At 41.2% G+C, this 23464-nt stretch overlaps 1 protein-coding gene across 2 annotated transcripts in view; it reads right to left on the bottom strand.

Moving 5' to 3' along the window:
* The window catches only part of LOC110528891 (protocadherin-15), a 275550-nt gene extending 252086 nt beyond the window's left edge, over nucleotides 1–23464 (bottom strand). Inside the window, exon 1 of one of the 2 annotated variants that reach the window (XM_090240353.1) lies at nucleotides 23053–23464. The gene's annotated coding sequence lies outside the window, so the exon portion shown is untranslated. The remainder of the gene's footprint in view (nucleotides 1–23052) is intronic. The other variant, XM_021611090.3, reaches the window with a different exon arrangement.

Raw genomic sequence — 23464 nt, 5'->3', positions numbered from 1 at the left:
TTGGACATAATTGCCAAATTCTCTGAAACAAAGTTGGAGGCGGCTTATGTTAGAGAAAGGAACATTCAATTCTCTGGCAACAGCTCTGGTGACCATTCCTACAGTCAGCATACCAATTGCACGCTCCCTCAACACTTGAGAAATCTGTGGCATTGAGTTGTGTTACAAAACTGCACAATTTAGAGTGGTCTTTTATTGTCCCCAGCACAAGGTGCACCTGTGTAATGATCATGCTGTTTAATCAGCTTGTTGATATGCCACACCTGTCAGTTGGATGGATTATCTTCCCAAATTTGTGAGAAAAAAATTAGAAATAAGCTTTTTGTGTGTATGGAATTTTTATTTTATTTCAGCTCATGAAACATGGGACCAACACATTACATGTTGCATTTATATTTTTATTCAGTTTATCCACAATTTAAGCCAAACATTTTGATCCGTTCCATCAGCCTTATTAATTGATACGGCATATACCTCCACTACACTACATTGACACGCATCGTGGGGATTAAGAAGTGAGTATACACAATGCTCACTGAAATATAAGTGGGTATACAGCGTATACCCTCCACTCCACCACTGGATCTCTCCACAAACAGTTCTAACCTCTCCACAACAGTTATATTGGGAAACTTAAAGATGCACTGTCAAGCCTTTGTATAATTTCAGCCAGTAGTTTTGAAAGTGGAGCTCACGAGCCAAGACGGATCCCACTTTTTGGTGTACAACGTTATCCAATTGGGACCAACACTTTACAAGTTGCATTTATATTTTTGTTCAGTGTAGTATGTCAACATTTTAAGCAAAACATTATTATGTTATCTATTTTGTGTGAAATATTACATATTCTGCAATTCATATGATATCACACAAATTTTGCAATTACCAATCCAATTCATGCAATATGTTACAAATGTATTGTGCTTAAAGGTCCAATGTAGCCATTTTTATCTCAATATTTTTTTGGTAACAATTAAGTACCTTACTGTGATTGATTGCAATTAAAATTGTCAAAAAATAAACAGAAATTATTTCTTAGCAAAGAGCAATTTTTCAATCAAGAATTTTGCTAGGATTGTCTGGGAGTGGTTAGAGTGGGGAGGGGAAAACTGAAAACCTGCTGTTATTGGGAGGTTTGGAACTCTCTTTCTTATTGGACTATTAATAACTAAGGGCAAAACTTAATTCCACCAAAACAGGCTACAATTTCAGCTTTCAGCTTTTACAATAAAAGTGTATTTTCATAATTTTCACAATTTCACATTATTATTCCAACCTCATAGTGGGGAAATGCTGTATGTGAACTGTTTCAAGAAGCTAGGCTTATGTCACTACTTCACAGGAGAGGCATTTGAATTTGTATGTATTCTTTATCAAAATGTGTTTTTTGGAAGAAATGCCTTCTGGAACATGTGAACATTCAAGTGCCTTAATAACAAACTTGTATGCCATCTGGAAAAAGACAGGAACCTTCCCGTTAGCCATGATTGGCTGAGATATTGGATGGGCAGGATATGCAGAGAGATGAGTTTGCGTCTGTCTATAACATGAGCTGCTCAGTATGTATAGATAATCCTTGCTACCATGGCTTTTATGAAAGATATAACGTTAGCCTAGGAGATCTGCAAAAGTGTTGCTACTACTCTCAACAACATTGCTGCACAGAATTTCGCAGGCACTATGTACAAATATCAGTGGGAAAAAGTTGTGATGGACTACTTTACGTGTGAACTGGAGTGACTTGACACAACAATGGGCTGAACAAGCTGTAGCTAGCTACAAACCAAATGGAGAAGACACACTGCTGTTAAGGGTTCATCAATGTATACAGGTAAATGTCTAGCTACATTTTCAGATATTATACGTTTCTAATTTTGTCAGAAAGTGGTTTCATTGCAAGATAAAACACACTGTTAGCTAGCTAGCAAACATTAGCTTGCTGGCTCGCTAGCTAACGTTACGTGTATAATCTGTGTAGAAATATAATTTGTATCTCCGAAAGCAATTTGCATTGCTAGTTATAGCATAATGTTAGCTAGTTAGCTAAAATGTAACCTAGTTGGTTAGCTTTAGCTACAGTTGAAGTCGGAAGTTTACATACACCTTGGCCAAATACATTTAAACTCAGTTTTTCACAATTCCTGATATTTAATCCAAGTAAAAAAATTCCCTGTTTTAGGTCAGTTAGGATCACCACTTTATTTTATGATTGTGAAATGTCAGAATAAGGGTAGAGAGAAAAATTGATTTCAGCTTTTATTTCTTTCATCACATTCCCAGTGTGTTTGAAGTTTACATACACTAAATTTGTATTTGATAGCATTGCCTTTAAAATGTTTAACTTGGGTCAGATATGTCGGGATGCCTTCACAAGCTCCCCACAATAAGTTGGGTGAATTTTGGCCCATTCCTCCTGACAGAGTTGGTGTAACTGAGTCAGGTTTGTAGGCCTCCTTGCTTGCACACGCTTTTTCAGTTCTGCCCACAAATGTTCTATGGTATTGAGGTCAGGGCTTTGTGATGGCCAATCCAATACTTTGACTTTGTTGTGCTTAAGCCATTTTGCCAGACACTTTGGAAGTATGCTTGGGGTCATTGTCCATTTGGACGACCCATTTGTGACCAAGCATTAACTTCCTGACTGTTGTCTTGAGAAGTTGCTTTAATATATCCACATACTTTTCCTCCCTCAAATGCCATCTATTTTGTGAAGTGCACCAGTCCCTCCTGCAGCAACGCACCCCCGCAACATGATGCTGCCACCCCAGTGCTTCACGGTTGGGATGGTGTTCTTCACCTTGCAAGCATCCCCTTTTTCCTCTAAACATAACGATGGTCATTATGGCCAAACAGTTCTATTTTTGTTTCATCAGACCAGAGGACATTTCTCCAAATAGTACGATCTTTGTCCCCATGTGCAGTTGCAAACCGTAGTCTGTCTTTTTTATGGCGGTTTTTCGAGCAGTGGCTTCTTCCTTGCTGAGCGGCCTTTCAGGTTATGTCAATATAGGACTTGTTTTACTGTGGCTATAAATACTTGTGTACTTTTTTGTCCAGCATCTTCACAAGGTCCTCTGCTGTTCTATGATTGATTTGCACTGTCAGGGTTTTCGCTGCTGGTTATTTGAGTCAAGTGCAGGAGAGCAGAGAATAGGGGATCAGGCGACTTTATTAGCCAAGAGCACCCAAATAGATGGGCGCAAAATACCGTCAAATATAATACAAACAGGTTCACCAAACAATAACCCTAAATAGGGTACAGGCAATACCAGGGTGAAAACCCAGACTGCCGCGAATAAACAAACCCATCACAAAACAACATGGGGGGGAACAGAGGAATATATATATATATGCAGTGTGATTAGGGAATGTAAACCAGGTGTGCGAGGAACAAGACAAAACAAATGGAACAATGAAAAATGGAGCGGCGATGGCTAGAAGGCCGGTGACGTCGACCACCGAACGCCACCCGAACAAGGAGGGGAGCCGATTTCTGCGGAAGTCATGACATGCACTTTTCGCACCAAAGTACGTTCATCTCTAGGAGACAGAAGGCTTCTCCTTCCTGAGTGGTATGACGGCTGCGTGGTCCCATGGTGTTTATACTTGCGTACTATTGTTTGTACAGATGAACGCCGTACCTTCAGGCATTTGGAAATTGCTCCCAGGGATGAACCAGACTTGTGGAGGTCTCCAATTTTTTTCTGGGGTCTTGGCTGATTTCTTTTGATTTTCCCATGATGTCAAGCAAAGAGGCACTGAGTTTGAAGGTAGGCATTGAAATACATCCACAGGTACACCTCCAATTGATTCAAATGATGTAAATTAGCCTATCAGAAGTGTCTAAGGCCATGACATAATTTTCAATCATTTTCCAAGCTGTTTAAAGGCACAGTCAACTTAGTGTATGTAAACGTCTGACCCACTAGAATTGTGATACAGTGAATTATAAGTGAAATAATCTGTCTGTAAACAATTGTTGGAAAAATTACTTATGTCGTGCACAAAGTAACTGACTTGCCAAAACTATAGTTTGTTAACAAGAAATTTGTGGAGTGATTGAAAAGCGAGTTTTTATGACTCCAACCTAAGTGTATGTAAACTTCTGACTTCAACTGTACTTGCAGATTCATACTCCAGCATTTAATGCATTGTGGCTAGCTATGACAATCTGTTTGTACTGTAGCTATGGGTTGAGATTATGGTTAATTGTTTAGATAGCTAGCTACATGTCTAAACAAAAGACTCCACTTCGCATGAGAATGATTACATGACCCATCAAGTTAGCCAGGTGTCTCTGGGGTTCATTATGGCCATCTATTGTATTTCGTGAACATGTGTACCTGTCTAGACAATAGTGACCCATCCACTTAGCTAGATGTGGCTGGGGGTTGGTTATAGCATTTCTTTCACATGACCCATCAATTTAAATTAGGATATTGGCCAAAGTGTATTTTTACCTGGAGTTTTTCTTTATTGTAAGCTACTACTTTCTTGAAATCTTTGGTTGTATATTACACTACCTTATTCACTTTGTTTACCATGGCGTCACATGTGAATCCTTAAATAGATGGATGGGGCTAAGGTGTGAACGATGCTGAATAGATATAGACAAAGAAGAGCTCTCCAGTAGGTGTACCAAAACATTCAAGGATCATTTCATCAAAAGTGGTGTTACAAGTTTATTAACTTTCAAAGCAGAAATACTTTCCCATTGTTCCTCATCTGCAGACTATGTTAAACAATTTTGTAGCTCTGAGTCCTTACTTATATGCAATGTAAAAAACACAATTTCAAATGTTGCTACATAAGACCGAATCGAGGCGGTGGGTCACATACAGTATATGTAAACCACAGGAAAATCAAGTTTTTGACAGCGGGACAGATGCAACACTGTATACAATGTTTTGTTTCTGATGGGGAAGGTTTTCATTCATAGTCACTGAGAGAGTTACAGAGCTCTGAGGTTTATAATACCTCTGTCTGATTCATGTCATGACCAAGTTCCAAAGCTCTAAACTCTGTGGAGCTAAACCCATGTGGGTGCTTTTCTGGCTCACTGCTTAGCATCCCAATGTAGGCCTAGTATCCATGTTACAAGACACTCAGCTCAGTACAATGGATGTTAAACATTAACCGCTGACTCCTAACAAAGCGCTTTTGACTTTTGGTGAGATTTCCTCTACTTAATGTGTGGCTTAACATGCTTGCTGTGGAAGTCAATCTGTTGTAATCACAAATCATTCATTGTGAGGAAAGGTTTCCAACTAAGCTTCAATCCATGTTTGAATTACTGATACTTCAATCCGAAGAAGGCTTGAAATTGTGACTAGCAGTCACTATATAACAGCTGATTAAACAATTGATCTGGTGAACATCGTTCGCTTAAAAAGGAGTGGGCAGGAATATATCCATAGACAGCAACATAATCACACCTTGTAAGAAGGCCATTGAAGTATCAAGGGCATTGAAGCATCAAAACCACTTAAATTAAACCTACAGTACGATGAAGCAGCCTAGGACATATATACTTGACGGGAAATATACAATCAAAACCTGTTGAAAAACAATCATTACTCGTCAGATGTGTCATGTTTCCAATACCTTCCAGAGTCTTTGCAAAGAGCTCTTTTGACATGTGTGACCGACCGGCTCGATTCGGTCTTATGTAGCAAAATTTGAAATAGCGTTTTTTACATCGGATAAAAGTACAGACTCTGCTAGAAAATTATATATTATACACTACAGTTGAGGAACAATGGGAAACCCTTGTCCCTTGGATATTTTGGTACACCTAATGGTGAGCTCTTATTTGTCTACACCATTCAGCATCGTTCACACTCTCTTAAGCTTTAGTCTCACCCTTTTAAGAATTCACATGTGAGGCCATGTGCTAAACATAGTGAGTGTGGTATGTACTAAGCAACCAAAGATGTCAAATCAAATCAAAACAAAATGTATTTGTCACGTGCGCTGAATTCACCTTACAGTGAAATGCTTACTTTCAGGCTCCAACCAATAGTGTGAAAAAAAGGTGTGTGTGTGTGTGTGTGTAGGTAAGTAAAGAAATAAAACAACAGTAAAAAGACATTTGAAAATAACAGTAGCAAGGCTACAGACACCAGTTAGTCAGGCTTATTGAGGTAGCATGTACATGTAGGTATGATTAAAGTGACTATGCATATATGGTGAACAGAGAGTAGCAGTAGCGTAAAAAGAGGGGTTTGCGGGTGGTAGGACACAATGCAGATAGCCCGGTTAGCCAACGTGCGGGAGCACTGGTTGGTAGGGCCAATTGAGGTAGTATGTACATGAATGTATAGTTAAAGTGACTATGCATGTATGATAAACAGAGAGTAGCAGCAGTGTAAAAGAGGGGTTAGGGGGAAGGGGAGGCACACAATGCAAATAGTCCGAGTAACCATTAGGTTACCTGTTCAGGAGTCTTATGGCTTGGGGGTAAAAACTGTTGAGAAGCATTTTTGTCCTAGACTTGGCACTCCGGTACCGCTTGCCATGCGGTAGTAGTGAGGACAGTCTATGACCGGGGTGGCTGGGGTCTTTGACAATTTTAGGACCTTCCTCTGACACTGCCTGGTGTAGAGGTCCTGGATGGCAGGCAGCTTTGCCTCAGTGATGTACTGGGCCGTACGCACTACCCTCTGAAGTGCCTTGCGGTCAAGCAATTGCCATACCAGGCAGTGATGCAACCGGTCAGGATGCTCTCGATGTTGCAGCTGTAGAACCTTTTGAGGATCTCAGGAACAATGCCAAATCTTTTTAGTTTCCTGAGGGGAAATAGGCTTTGTCGTGCCCTCTTCACGACTGTCTTGGTGTGTTTGGACCATTCTAGTTTGTTATTGATGTGGACACCAAGGAACTTGAAGCTCTCAACCTGCTTAACTACAGCCCCGTAGGTGAGAATGGGGGCGTGCTCGGTGCTCCTTTTCCTGCAGTCCACAATCATCTCCTTGGTGTTGGTTAGGTTGAGGGATAGGTTGTTATTCTGGCACCACCCAGCCAGGTCTCTGACCTCCTCCCTATATGCTGTCTCGTCATTGTCGGTGATCAGGCATACCACTGTTGTGTCGTCAGGAAACTTAATGATGGTGTTGAAGTCGTGCCTGGCCATACAGTCATGGGTGAACAGGGAGTACAGGAGGGGACAGCACGCACCCCTGGGGAGCTCTATTGTTGAGGATCAGCGTGGCAGATGTGTTGCTACCTACCCTCCCCACCTGGGGGGCGGCCCGTCAGGAAGTCCAGGATCCAGTTGCAGAGGGAGGTGTTTAGTCCCAGGTTCCTTAGTTTAGTGATGAGCTTTGAGGGTAGTATGGTGTTGAATGCTGAGCTGTAGTCAATGAATAGCATTCTCGCATCGGTGTTCCTTTTGTCCAGGTGGGAAAGGGCAGTGTGGAGTGCAATAGAGATTGCATCATCTGTGGATCTGTTTGGGCGGTATGCAAATTGGAGTGGGTCTAGGGTTTCTGGGATAATGGTGTTGATGTGAGCCATTACCAGCCTTTCAAAAGCACTTCATGGCTATGGACGTGAGTGCTACGGATCTGTAGTAATTTAGGCAGGTTGCCTTTGTGTTCTTGGGCACAGGGACTATGGTGGTCTGCTTGAAACATGTTGGTATTACAGACTCAATCAGGGACATGTTGAAAATGTCAGTGAAGACACCTGCCAGTTGGTCAGCACATGCCCGGGGCACACGTCCTGGTAATCCGTCTGGCCCCGCAGCCTTGTGTATGTTGACCTGTTGAAATGTCTTACTCACGTCGGCAATGGAGAGCGTGATCACACAGTCGTCCGGAACAGCTGATGCTCTCATGCATGCCTCAGTGTTGCTTGCCTCGAAGTGAGAATAGAAGTGATTTAGCTCGTCTGGTAGGCTCGTGTCACTGGGCAGCTTGCAGCTGTGCTTCCCTTTGTAGTCTGTAATAGTTTGCAAGCCCTGCCCCATCCGACGACCGTCGGATCCGGTGTAGTATGATTCAATCTTAGCCCTGTATTGACGATTTGCCGGGTTGATGGTTCGTCGCAGGGCATAGCAGGATTTATTGCAAGCTTCCGGGTTAGAGTTCCGCACCTTGAAAGCGGCAGCTCTACCCTTTAGCTCATTGCGAATGTTGTCTGTAATCCATGGCTTCTGGTTGGGGTATCTACGTCCAGTCACTGTGGGGATGACGTCCTCAATGCACTTATTGATAAAGCCAGTGACTTATGTGGTGTATTCCTCAATGTAATCGGAAGAATCCCGGAACATGTTCCATTCTGTGATAGCAAAACAGTCCTGTAGTTTAGCATCTGCTTCATCTGACCACTTTTTTATAGACCGAGTCACTGGTGCTTCCCGAGTCACTGGTGCTTCCACTTTGGCTTCCTTCCTCACTAGCTTTAAGCACCAGCTGTCAGAGCAGCTCACAGATCACTGCACCTGTACATAGCCCATCTGTAAACAGCCCATCTATCTACCTACTGTCACGACTCCTACCGAAGGTGGCTCCCCTTCCTGTTCGGGTGGCACTCGGCGGTCGTCGTCACCGGCATACTAGCTTCCACTGATCCCTTTTCCCCCTTTCTGTTTATTGGTTTCACCTGTGTTCATTTTAGGCTGATTGGTCGCGCTTTATTTACCAGCAGGCCCACCTACTGGTTGTGCGGAATTGTTTGGTGCATTAAACGATATAGCACTACCCTGAACTCTCTGCTTCCTGCCCCTGACTTCTCACCCACTACACCCTGGGCGTTACACCTACCTCATCCCCACACAGTATTTATTCCTTTAACTTGCTCCTTGCTCCTTTGCACCCCAGTATCTTTACTTGCACATTCATCTTCTGCACATCTGTTTACATTTCTATAAATTGCCATGCAACCACCATGGCCTATTTATTGCCTTATCTCCCTTATTTTACCTCATTTGCACTCACTGTACATAGACTTTTTGTTTTCTTTTGTTCTGCTGTTTTATTGACTATGTTTTGTTTATTCCATGTGTAACTCTGTGTTGTTGTATGTGTCAAATTGCTATGCTTTATCTAGGCCAGGTCGCAGTTGCAAATGAGAACTTGTTCTCAACTAGCCAACCTGGTTAAATAAAGGTGATATAAAAAATGTTTTAATCATTTTTGCTTGTAAGCAGGAATCAGGAGGATAGAGTTGTGGTCGGATTTACCAAATGGAGGGCGAGGGAGAGCTTTGTACGAGGACACTGTGTCATTGGCATAACGTTATATCCTAATTTGACTTTGGTGCAGGTTATGTTGTTCTTCACATTACCATCTCTGGTAAACACACTATATTAAATAAAAAACTAAGTTTATTTGTCACATGCATAGGATACAGTAAAACGCTAGAGTGAATTGGTTACTTGCATAGTGGAGTCTTTTGTTTAGACATGTAGCTAGCTAGCTCGCTAAACAATGAAACATAATCCCAACTCATAACATTACTACCATACATGAATCTGCAGGTAGCTAAAGCTAACCAACTAGGTTCAATGTTGGCTAGCTAGCTAATAATAGGCTATGACTAGCAATGCAAATGGATTTCTGAGATACAAATGACATTACTACAAAGATCATACACATAACGTTAGCTAACAAGCTAGCCAGCTAACGTCAGCTAGCTAGTTAACAGTACACTTCAACTGGCAATGAAAACGACTTTCTGACAAAATTAGAAACGTATATTATCGGAAAATGTAGCTAGCTAGACTCTCTTACCCATATAAATGGAGGAATGCTTTTCCCTCTCTGTCACGGATGTCATGGTTGCCCTTAGTTTGAAGATGTAATCCGGAGACAGGTGTTTTATACAATAGCTTTCTTTGTGTTATCTTTTCAACTTCCTCCGCATATTTGCAATCAAACACCAGAGTTTTTTCCATCTCCTTAGTTATTTTGCTCTGCTTCCACCTGGTATTCCACTGATTTAAAAACTCAGTCCACCAGAAAGTGGAGAGCATTAGCAAGACTTTTGCAGTTCTTTGTGATATCTTTCAAAAAAGCAGCATTAGAATTATTACCGACAAATAGGAACTCATGTTACAGACAGAAGCATGCTACATGGCTACCAGTCCGAACTTATCTCTCGGCATATCCAGCCCAACCATTATCTCAGCCAATCATAGCTAGCGGGAAGGTTCCTGACTTTTTTCTGTGGCTAAAACAACTAGACTCATAATTTAACAATTGTATTCATATTAGCAGATGGGGTCCACGTTTGTTATTAAGGCACATGAAGTTCACATGTTCTGGATGGCATTTCTGACAGAAAAACACATTTTGGTGAAAAAATATGTTTCCCTTCAAATACCTCTCCTTTGAAGTATTGACGTGTGACATACGCCTAGTCACATATAAAGGCTGTTGTCATTCTTTACAGTGACAGCTATTAATCATCAAATGCAATGTGAAATAGATGGGTATGCATGCTGTAGCAAAGACATAACATTAACATTTTAGCTGACTCAAATGCTTGCTAGGTATAATGCATGATAACTCAAAATAGGATGTTTTTTGCTGCTAGCCTGCTCCGGGCTGAGCCACACACAATCAGACTCTTTAACAATGCCCCCAGTTCTACCAGGGCTTCTACAGCATGACCAACATTCAACATAACTTCTACCTTACAAAACAGTTATGTATAGTCAGGATAGATCACCATTACACTGAAGAGCTGAATGGTTTGGTCATACAACATAAATTACATCTGCAAGAATGCATACCAGACCTGACATTGACAGTGAAAGAGAACAAGGTATTGCACAATATATGCCTTTTTTAAATTCCAATCCATTTTAAATCATATTGCCACCATTCAATCTCAGCTAAAAACAGCCAACCTTAAACACATCTAGTATTCAAGTCAACCACTTCTCTTCTCTAAAAAAGTTATTGAACTAACAGCCGAAGTCTGTTTGAATGAAGTATCAGTGTTCACTTACCTCTTACACTTTCAGAGAGCATTTCAGTGGGTAGAATGGATCTGCAAATGTTAACAACCAAAGAGGGGTCCAGCTAGTTGTGATAAAACCTGGGAGTTACATTCCAATTAGAACTACATCATAGTAATCCCCCAAAACCTCAGTCCAAGCACATAAAAACATCAGTTGGAAGCAAGAACTTTAATATGCATCTTTGACCCCCATCCCATTGTCTGAGGATGGCTGGAACCCCTTAAGCACGGACAATGTGATGATTCTTTGAACTATAGAACGTCTCTTTATGCAGGCCACTGAACTACTCCACTGTGTGTGTGAGTGTGTGTGTGTGTGTGTGTGTGTGTGTGTGTGTGTGTGTGTGTGTGTGTGTGTGTGTGTGTGTGTGTGTGTGTGTGTGTGTGTGTGTGTGTGTGTGTGTGTGTGTGTGTGTGTGCGTGTGTGTGAGTGAGTGACAACGCAAAGGCGGCATGATCTTTGGATCAGCTAGCTCAAAGTGGTTAGACTATTAATTTAGCAAAAAATATTGTGACAATACCAAATGGACAGCCCAAGGCTTGCTCACGTGTGTAGAGATACAAAAGGGATATTGAAGGAAGTAAGACCTGCAATCACTTAGAGGTAGATTCACTCCGTATCGCCAAAGCATTGCGGAAGATACATGTTAAGAGAGAGAGAGAACAAGACCACACCTGGAAAATGTTAATGAAGTCCTCATGATCTACACACAATCAGCCCTGCCCTGATATGAACCCTCCCCTGCTGTCAGTAATAACCTTTGATCTTGTGCCACTGTCCCTGTGCCATGCCTCTGTTCCTACTTCAGGCCACTCCAGGTGTCAGAGTAGCACCAGACAGTCTAATGTCCCTCAGCGTCTAATTATGGGCTGATTTGATAAGGGTGCTCAACCTGAACCAGCCCTCTTGATAAACGTGGCATGTACGCATAGAAGGTTATATCTTAATACAGCCCTGCATCTCACACAATGTCTGGGGAAATTGAAGCACGGGGGTGGTGGGGGTTAGGACAAGTCTTTCTAGCGATCCTGGATCGTCTCCGTCTCCACATCCGGACAGAGTAAAATCATTTCAGGTATCGCACGGGTGTCATCAACTACTGGTGGAATGTCTCCCTTACATTTAGCAAAATGTCATTTTGGATTGTGCGTAAGGCCATCCATCACCTTGTGTGTATTACTAACAGTAAGAGGTTACTGTATATGTGAACTCACAAGGTCATATCCTGCATGTACTGTAATCTTTTGACCTCCTTATAATTGCTTCTGTCACCACATGGTTATTATCATCCTACCATATTTCTGTCAGTGCTCAATGACCCTGACTGAAATCCCACTGGGACTATGCAAATGTTCAACACAGCATCGTGGGATATGGTCTTTATTATGTCAGCACTCAAGAAAATAACTGAACAACACCCAAATGTGACCATTGACACGACCTTCAAACAGCCACATTTAAACTGACAATACCTCAAAAGGTTCGCTTTAGGGAAATATTTCTAGAAAATAAGAAAAACCCACACGAGGTAAAACATAAATGCTTAATTTCAATTAATAACACTGTAATATGTCTCAGACTTGTCATTGTTTAGTAATGTCTCATGCAGTGTTGCGCCCGATGAGAGAGAACCATTAGTTAGTCATGGGAGTGTTCCAACCTTGTTTAATTTGTGTTTTATAACATACACGCAAACCTTCCTCGCATGAGCCCAGGGTAATAATGAAGAGGCAATGAGTCACAAGTGCAAACTACTACTACTACTACTACTACTACTACTACAACAACAATCAGAACACACAATGCTGTGAGTTATAACATTTTCTCCAATATCTATTTGGCTTGCATAGCATTTTGATGAAAAGAAAGACAAGTCCCAGTTGCACAATATGTAGAGTGAGGCCACCTTGAATACTGGTGTTTTCAGGTATTTTTTGGCCTACCCATCATTCCCTATGCTATTCTCTACTGTGCATTCATAAATCTAAAGAAGTACTTCATTATATTAGAATGGACAATTTATAGCCTCTGGTTCTGATTAGTTATCAGAGCATTATAACCTCTTTGGTTCGCCTTATTAATACTGTATCTTAAGATGCCTTGAGCCTCCTCTTCTCTTACTGACAATAAAGATAGAGTAATGTAAGGAAGTCCTCGTGTCATGTACTAAAGACCTGACATCATTCGTCTAGCTCCTTTGGTGCAGTCCAGAACTCTCAAACTGTGCAATGCGTACAAGGAGGAGAATGTAAGGGAATGATTTTGTCTTAGGCTATACACATTCTGTGTGTGCTGCATTGCAGATTTAATTGAATTCCATCGCTTCATTATAAACTCAATGCCACATGTCTTCTGACTTGCATTGAGATGTTTTGAGGGAGATTATACATCACTCAACTATTGACAAAACCTCTTTGTCAATAGTTATTAAGGGATAGTCTTAACAAGAGAAGAGGTTTAGCAAACCAGGGATTACACAAGTCAATGTAACCTCAGGCAGAATAGAACTCATTTAACTCAGATACTAAACACATCCTGCTGATGTAGTCCTATACTGTGGCTTGGATGCATAGAGCATGGCAAAGGCTAGTCATATACAGTATAGGACACCATGCAATAAATGCGACGCCTGGAACATATACACCAAACTCCAGCTGTGGTAATCCGCACATAAGACCAGTCACAGTGTGTCCTACCACTGTCTACCATAGTTGGAGTTATGTGCCTGTGTGGAGAAAAGGGCAGAAGGTTTCTTCACATTATACAATTCAGATGGACAGACAAAGAGTAATGAATTATAGGACTGCCTTGAATAACAGTCAGGCCTAAACCTTAGGACTTTTCACAAACTATGTTCCGGGCTCCGCATCCTAGCAATCTAGGACGCCATTGCGTTCACTGTGCGGTGCCCTATCTCGGGCTAACCAAGGCTGACCACTCCTGCTCTCTGGGACAAGTCACCAAATTTAAAGTTTAATGGAGACACAAATCACTCATCTCTTTTCCTGAGATGAGCACCCCTCTCCGAATGTATGACCACGCATGCAGGCCTACACACAAACAACTTCGAAAGCATTGACCTATAATGTACATGTGAACCAGGGGCATTATCAGAGGCGTGGCAGCGCTACTGTCACGATCGTTATAAGGAGTGGACCAAAGCACAGCGTGGTTTGGGTTCGTCATAATTTATTTTAAATGTGAACCAGCAACAAAACAATAAAGAGTAACAAACAAACAAACGTACAGTTTTGTAGGGCTCAAAAGCAACAATACAAAAACAAGATCCCACAAACAAGTAGAAAAAAGGCTGCCTAAGTATAATCCCTAATCAGAGACAACGATAGACAGCTGCCTCTGATTGGGAATCATACCCGACCAACAAAGAAGTAGAAAACATAGGATACACATAGAAATAATAAACTAGAACACCCCCCAGTCACGCCCTGACCTACTCCACCATAGAAAATAAAGGCTTTCTATGGTCAGGACGTGACAGCTACCCTTAGTGTCCCCCCTTTCTCATTGGGTAAGAGTGCTGTTTGGATACCGGCCGTGCACAATCTCTTTAGAGGGCAGACTGGAGAAAAAGGCACAACAGGGTGACTGTAAGCTCTGTACAGGGCTTAACAACAGGTGCAACCAACAGACAGAATGGGGGGTGGTGAACATGACAACTTGCGGGCAGTGGGTTCTGAACTACAATGACAAAAAAAGAATACAAAAAAATATTTACCACCTCCTGAAAGGGCACTTTGGAGCCTGGAAGGGCAAAGGGGCATGTACTCTACGACAGCACCTCTTACACCCCAGGAGGTTGAAAAGGTTTGTCATGGGCCCTCAAATCCTTAAAAAGTTATACATTTTGAATGGCTGCATCACTACCTAGTATGGCAATAGCACTGCCCCCAATCACATGGAGCTACAGAGTGTGGTGCGGACAGCCAGTACATCACTGGGGCCTAGCCTCCTGCCACCCAGGAAATCTATATCAGGCGGTGTGGTAGAAAGGCCCGGAAAATCTTTAAAGACTCCAACCACCCAAGCCATAGACTATTCTCTCTGCTTCCGCATGGCAAGCGGTACCGGTGCATCAAGTCTGGCAACAACATGCTCTTAAACAGCTTCTATCCCCAAGCAATAAGACTGACAAATAGCTAACAAAATCGCTACACGGATGATCTGAATTTACCTTTTATCTTCATTGACCTTTAACTGTATCTATGCAGACTCAGAGGGCCCTACACACTCACGCTCATTCCATCATCTGCTCACTAACAAAGTATATGCACATACAGTGCATTTGGAAAGTATTCAGACACCTTGACATCTTCCACATGTTGTTATGTTACAGCCTTATTCTAAAATGTATTAAATTGTTTATTTTCCTCATCAATCTACACACAATACCCTATAATGACAAATCAAAAACAGGTTTTTAGAAATGTATAAAAAATAAAAACTGAAATATTACATAGGTATTCAGACCTTTACTCAATACTTTGTTGAAGCACCTTTGGCAGCGATTACAGTCTCGAGTATTCTTGGCACACACATATTTGGGGAGTTTCTCCCATTCGTCGCTGCCGATCCTCTCAAGCTCTGTCAGGTTGGATGAGGAGCGTCGCTGAACAGCTATTTTCAGGTCTCTCCAGAGATGTTCAATCAGGTTCAAGTCCGGGCTCTGGCTGGGCCACTCAAGGGCATACAGAGACCTGTCCCGAAGCAACTCCTGCGTTGTCTTGGCTTTGTGCTTAGGGTTGTTGTCCTGTTGGAAGGTGAACCTTCACCCCAGTCTGAAGTCCTGAGAGCTCTAGAGCAGGTTTTCATCAAGGATCTCTCTAACCTTTGCTATGTTTATCTTTCCCTCGACCCTGACTAGTCTCCCAGTCCCTGCCACTGAAAAACATCCCCACAGCATGATGCTGCCACCACCATGCTTCACAGCAGGGATGGTGCCAATCTTGGTTTCATCAGACCAGAGAATCCTGTTAATCATGGTCTGAGAGTCTTTTTGCAAACACCAAGCTGGCTGTCATGTGCATTTTACTGAGGAGTGGATTCCATCTGTCCACTCCACAATAAAGGCCTGATCGGAGGAGTGCTGCAGAGATGGTTCTCCTTCTGGAAGGTTCTCCACCTCTCCAAGGAAGAACTCTGGAGCTCTGTCAGAGTGACCATAGGGTTGTTGGTCACCACCCTGACCAAGGCCCTTCTCCACTGATTGCTCAGTTTGGCCAGGCAGCTAGCTCTAGGAAGAGCCTTGTTGGGTTCAAACGTCTTCCATTTATGAATGATGGATGCCACTGTGTTCTTGGGGAACTTCAATGCTGCAGACATTTTTTGGTACCCTTCCCCAGATCTGTGCCTCAACACAATCCTGTCTCGGAGCTCTACGGAAAATTCCTTCGACCTCATGGCTTCGTTTCTTCTCAGACACGCACTTTGAAATGTGGGATCTTATATAAACAGCACCTGATGTCACAGGAAGGCCAAAAAGATAATCAAGGACAACAACCATCTGAGCCACTGCCTGTTGTGAAAAACTGAGTTTAAATGTATTTGGGATGGTGTTCTTCGGCTTGCAAGCATCCCCCGTTTTCCTCCTTTTAACATAATGACGGTCATTATGGCCAAACAGTTCTATTTTTTGTTTCATCAGACCAAGGGACATTTTTCCAAACAGTACGATCTTTGTCCCCATGTGCAGTTGCAAACCGTATTCTGGCTTTTTTATGGCGGTTTTGGAGCAGTGGCGTCTTCCTTGCTGAACGGCCTTTCAGGTTGTGTCGATATAGGACTCGTTTACTGTGGATATAGATACTTGTGTACCTTTTTCATCCAGCATCTTCACATGGTCTTTTGCTGTTGTTCTGGGATTGATTTGCACTTTTCACACCAAAGTACGTTCATCTCTAGGATACAGAATGTGTCTCCTTCCTGAGCGGTATGACAGCTGCGTGGTCCCATGGTGTTTATACTTGCGTACTATTGTTTGTACAGATGAACCTGGTACCTTCAGGCGTTTAGAAATTGCTCCCAAGGATGAACCAGACTTGTGGATGTCTACAATTTTGGCTGATCTCTTTTGATTTTCCCATGATGTCAAGCAAAGAGGCACTGAGTGTGAAGGTAGGCCTTGAACTACATCCACAGGTACACTTACAATTGACTCAAATGATGTCAATTAGCCTATCAGAATCTTCTAAAGCCATGACATACTTTTCTGCAATTTTCCAAGCTGTTTAAAGTCACACTCAACTTAGTGTATGAAAACTTCTGACCCACTGGAGTTGTGATACAGTGAATTATAAGTGAAATAATCTCTCTGTAAACAATTGTTTGAAAATTACTTGTGTCAAACACAAAGTAGATGTCCTAACTGACTTGCCAAAACTGTAGTTTGTTAACAAGAAAATTGTGGAGTGGTTGAAAAACGAGTTTTAATGAATCCAACCTAAGTGTATGTAAACTTCTGACTTCAACTGTATATACTGTATTCTATACTATCTATTGCATTTTAGCCTATGCACTCTGTCATTGCTCATCCATATATTTATATATTATTATTCCATTCCTTTAATTAGATTTGTGTGTATTAGGTATTTGTTGTGAAATTGTTTGCTATTACTTGTTAGATATTGCTGCACTGTCGGAACTAGAAGCACAAGCATTTTGCTACACTCGCAATAACATCTGCTAACCATGTGTATGTGACCAATAAATTTGATTTGATGTGTGTGCCTTTCCAAATCAAGTCCAATCAATTGAATTTACCACAGGTGGATGCCAATCAAGTTGTAGAAACAGCCTAAGGATGATCAATGGAAACAGGATGCATCTGAGTTCAATTTCGAGTCTCTTAAAAAAGGATCTGTACATACATTTAACAAAATCTGTATTCATTTTGTCATTATGGGGTATTATGTGTAGATGGTTGAGGACAAAAATAATGTAATTCATTTTAGAATAAGGCTTTAACGTAACAAATTCTGGGAAAAAGCCAAGGGGTCTGAATACTTTCCGAATGCACTGTACATTTCTACTGACTTTACACACACCAGTGGTGACCTGTCATTCAGGGCAGGTGGGGCAGAGGCTGTTTTTAGCCCCGCCTGTTTAGCTAAAAAATAAATATACATATATATATATATATATATATATATATTATGTATTTAAATACAGTACCAGTCAAAAGTTTGGACACACCTACTCATTCCAGGGTTTTTCTTAATTTTTACTATTTTCTACATTGTAGAATAAATGTGAAAACAACAAAACTATGAAATAACACATATGTAGTAACCAAAAAAGTTTTAAACAAACCAAAATATATTTTATATTTGAGATTCTTCAAAGTAGCCTTTGCCTTGATGACAGCTTTGCACATCCTTGGCATTCTCTCAACCAGCTTCAATTAACAGGTGTGTGACTTGTTAAAAGTTCATTTGTGGAATTTCTTTCCTTCTTAATGAATTTGTGTTGCGACGAGGTAGGGGTGGTATACAGAGAATAGCCCTATTTGGTAAAAGACCACGTCCATATTATGGCAAGAACAGCTCAAATAAGCAAAGAGAATTGACAGTCCATCATTACTTTCAGGATCGGTGTCCCGTCCACGGGAGTCTTGAGCTAACATAGGCTAATGCGATTAGCATAATGTTGTAAGTAACATGAACATTTCCCAGGACATACTATAGACATATCTTAATTGGCAGAAAGCTTAAATTATTGTTAATCTAACTGCACAGTCCAATTTACAACAGCTATTACAGTGAAAGAATACCATGCTATTGTTTGAGGAGAGTGCACAGTTTTGAACATGAAAAGTTATTAATAAACCAATTAGGCACATTTGGGCAGTCTTGATACAACATCTTGAACAGAAATGCAATGGTTCATTGGATCAGTCTAAAACATTGCACTTACACTGCTGCCATCTAGTGGCCAAAATCTAAATAGGAACTGGGCTGGAATATTACATTATGGCCTTTCTCTTGCATTTCAAAGCTGATGTTACAAAGAAATTACAAAAAAAAACGGTTGTTTTTGTCTTTGTATTATCTTTTACCAGATCGAATGTGCTATATTCTCCTACATTCCTTTCACATTTCCACAGACTTCAAAGTGTTTCCTTTCAAGTGGTATTAAGAATATGCATATCCTTGCTTCAGGGCCTGAGCTACAGGCAGTTAGATTTGGGTATGCAATTTTAGATGAAAATGTAAAAAAAAGGGCAGATGACATGAAGGTCAGTCAATCCAGAAAATGTCAAGAACTTTCAAAGTTTCTTCAAATGCAGTTACAAAACCATCAAGCGCTATGATGAAACTGGCTCTCATGAGGACCGCCATAGGAAAGGAACACCCAGAGTTACCTCTGCTGCAGAGGATACGTTCATTAGAGTTACCAGCCTCAGAAGTTGCAGCCCAAATACATGCTTCACAGAATTCAAGTTAGACACATCTCAACATCAACTATTCAGAGGAGACTGCATGAATCAGGCCTTCATGATCTAATTGATGCAAAGAAACCACTACTAAAAGTCAAAATTTGAGATTTTAGTTACACCCGCCGTGTCTTTGTGAGACGTGGAGTCGTAGATCAACGGATGATCTCCGCATGTGTGGTTCCCACCATGAAGCATTGAGGAGGTGTGGGGGCCTTTGCTGGTGACACTGTCTGTGATTTTTTTAGAATTCAAGACACACGTAACCAGCATGGCTACCACGGCATTCGACATCTATACGCCATCCCATCTGGTTTTGACTTTGTGGGACTATCATTTGTTTTTCAACAGGGGATTTTTGACCAAGAAGGAGAGTGATGGAGTGCTGCATCAGATGACCTGGCCTGATGATGACCTTTTTTATTTTACCTTTATTTAACTAGGCAAGTCAGTTAAGAACATATTCTTATTTTCAATGACAGCCTAGGAACAGAACCACCTTGTCAGCTCGGGGATTTGAACTTGCAACCTTCACGGTTACTAGTCCAACGCTCTAACCACTAGGCTAGCTACCCTGCCGCCCCACAATCACCGGACCTCGACCCAATTGAGGTGGTTTGGGTTGAGTTGGACAGCAGAGTGAAGTAAAAGCAGCCAACATATGTGGGAAATCCTTCAAGACCGTTGGAAAAGCATTCCAGGTGAAGCTGGTTGAGAGAATGCCAAGAGGATGCAAAGTTGTCATCAAGACAAAGGGTGGCAGATTTGTTTAACACTTTTTTGGTTAGTACATCATTCCATGTGTGTTATTTTATAGTTTTGATGTCTTCACTATTATGTCTTCACTACAATGTAGAAAATTGTAAAAATAAAGAAAAGGCCTGGAATTAGTAGGTGTGTCCAAACTTTTGACTTGAAGTTTTTATCTAATGTATTATTATTTTTTCTTTTTAATGTTCATGTTATTTTGGCACTAATACGTGACACATATCAGTTTGCAAACAATTAAACTTCTTCGGGATCACTGTCCCTTCCACGGAAAAGTTGAGCTAACGTAGGCTAATGCGATTAGCATGAGGTTGTAAGTAACAAGAAAATTTCCTTGGACATAGACATATCTGATATTGGCAGAAAGCTTAAATTCTTGTTAATCTAACTGCACTGTCCAATTTACAGTAGCTATTATAGTGAAAGAATACCATGCTAGTTAGTCAGAAATCGCAAATTCAACAATGAGTGGTTTGGAAGGAATCAGTGGCTAACTGCAAGCATTGCAAATTAATCACTATTTTGCTTCCCATGCCTGCTATTCGGTGGAGAGGGTGTGTGGTCCAAGTCTGGGTTTAAGGGTCTCTTTCCAAGCTTAAAATGATTAACATTCACAAGCAACACCATGAACCAGAAAAGGTTGAATACATTGGCCATGCTGTCAATCCATCATGACTTCTGCAATGTTAAAAACACAACTGAGCTCCGAATAGGAAAATACGTTTTTTAACGGTCATCCAACTCGGAATTCCAAGTTAGGAACTCTAACCTCCTCTAGTGCTCCGACCTGAAGATCACTGACGTCATGATTCAATCTAGTTAATTTCCGAGTTCCCGATTGTCTTGAAAGCCCCGTAAATTCAGAGAATGCCAGTCTAAGTTACATGACTAAATTTACCCACAAGAAGGACTTCCGCACCACCTTCCTGTTCAAGTGAGCACAGCACAGTCCAAACATATATTGTATGCTGCTACATAAATGATGTACTATGCCAGGGAGATATGTATACTGTAGCAGAGAAAGTAATACTAAGTGTATGTTGTTTAGTAATCTATTAGTAGCCCATGTGCCTCGCCCTAATAATTTGGTCACATTCCCCCTCATAACTTAGCCTGCTGTTTGACTTGGTGGTGCAAATGTAGCCTATATCCTGTTTTTAGAGAAATGTCATTGTCGAATATTTTAAGAGCTTCCATTGTCTGCTCATATGCCCCCTTTATTTATCCTATGGCTCTGACTTGTTGTACAGGGAGAATACTATAATGCCCATGCTCTGAATTATGTCACTGTACATTTAAAAAGCGCTGAACAAATAGTTATATAGACTACGTCGTCTTAGCTTGCTCATTAATGTCTTAATCGAAATTACGGATTACCTCTTATCTGCTCATCGCTCCCTTATGCCATAGTGTGTACATCTCAATTGTCAGTAAAAAACATTTGTTTAAGCAGGTCAGCCATATCAGCTATGTTTTTTAAAAAGGCACTAAATGAGGCTGAATTAACTATTTCGCTGCCAGACAAGGCTCCGCTGATAGCCAGGTGTAGCGGTGGTAATGATAGCTCTTCGGTTGGGACAGCTTTATGCAGGCCCTAACAGTTTGTGGGCACCGTTTGTCACCGTTATAGTGCAATTGATATATTGTTTAGTGTTGTGACTATGCTGGCATGCATAAAACTTTGCTGGCTTGCCCCACCAAGATTTAAATGCTAAAATCGCCACTGACACACATACACACCAACTCACAAACAAGTTGCTGGTACTGTTTATCTTAAATCATGTTGCCTAGTTACGTTACATATCTACCTCCATCACTCCAGTATCCCTGCACATTGTAAATATGGCATTGTAACTAACCCTGTATATAGTATGCTTACTTACTTATTAATTTCTTCATTATTTCTTCTTCTTCTTCTTCTTTTTTCTAGTATTACATTATTATTGACTGTCATGGATTATTGCATTGTTGGTCTTTGAGTTTGCAAGTAAGGCATTTCACTGTACTTGTGCATGTGACATTAAAACTTTAAACTGAAACTTTAAACCTGATCGGTGCACATGGCTCCATGCACATCAGTGACACAGTTGTTTCCAATTTTCGAAATAAATAAACAGTATCTAAATATTTATCAGAAAAAAAAGACGAATGGAAGGTAGCTGCCAGGAATTGGGCTGCATAAGGTGTGTGGCTGTTCAATACTTGAGGTAAATCCACAGGCGAGAGAGAGAACGAGAAAGAGCGAGAGAGAGAGAAAGAGAGAGACCTGACCCATGCGCGTGAAGGCGCTATATAGCTCCTTGACTCAGTGGAGAAAAGTGTGATTTTTGGATGCTTCGCATAAAACAAAAGCGCTGATCATTCGACTCGGGGGACATGACGTCCTTAAAGCGACTGCTTATCGTGAAACAACGCTTGGTTTTGCCTGCAGCTACAGTTTACAGTAAAACATTAATAGTATATCACCCTTGCGTAATCCAATGTGAACGCTGATGCACTCAGTGTGATTTAAAACTTCACTTTCAAGAGATTAACGGAACGGTAGTCTACCTTGGGTAGAGTAGTTTAACCATGGTGACGCAATGTCAATGATGAAATATATTGCTAATAATTATTAACACGTTAAAATGGTTTATTACTGGCATCCCCCTATACTGAATTTATTATACACTGCATTTAGTCATTTTATTTGAAAGGACTAGACTAGATCATAGAACCACACACAACAAACACAATAGTTTATATAATCCTATATATTACAAAGGCTGCAGGCTACACACATTCCAATACATTTCAACGACCTCTACACATTATTCCCTTACTGAAATATTACGACGGTCATATCAAACGTAAAATAATTTCTTACCATGTTGTCTCCAAAAGCACCCAAATCCTATTCCGATTGTCACAGAAGCCAACTGACACTAGAACACATCCTCACACAAGCACATCAGCCCTCGACCGCCCCCTGTCTCTCGCCTACACTTAAAAGGGAAACTCCGTGGCCAGAAATAACAACTATTGTACGAGTTAGTGTATTTCTGTTGGCAAGCACGAATATCAAGCATCGAAACTCTGCTGCGCACAGCACATAGCTTACAGAAATCAACTACTCGTTGAAATTCAGACGCTCTCTCTCTCTCGGCCTGAGCAAATACTCATGACGTTAAGCAGTAATCGTATTACGCCGGGCAGTAAAGGTGAAGTCGGGTAAATCTGTATTTTCCCCCTGTCCACGTCGTCAGACAGAGCAGCTCTACCTGGCCAACTCCTACTAC

Source organism: Oncorhynchus mykiss, chromosome 1 (genome assembly GCF_057628025.1).
Source record: "Oncorhynchus mykiss isolate SJ-2025 chromosome 1, ASM5762802v1, whole genome shotgun sequence".
Taxonomy (NCBI): domain Eukaryota; kingdom Metazoa; phylum Chordata; class Actinopteri; order Salmoniformes; family Salmonidae; genus Oncorhynchus; species Oncorhynchus mykiss.
This window is presented reverse-complemented; position numbering and strand designations above follow the sequence as displayed.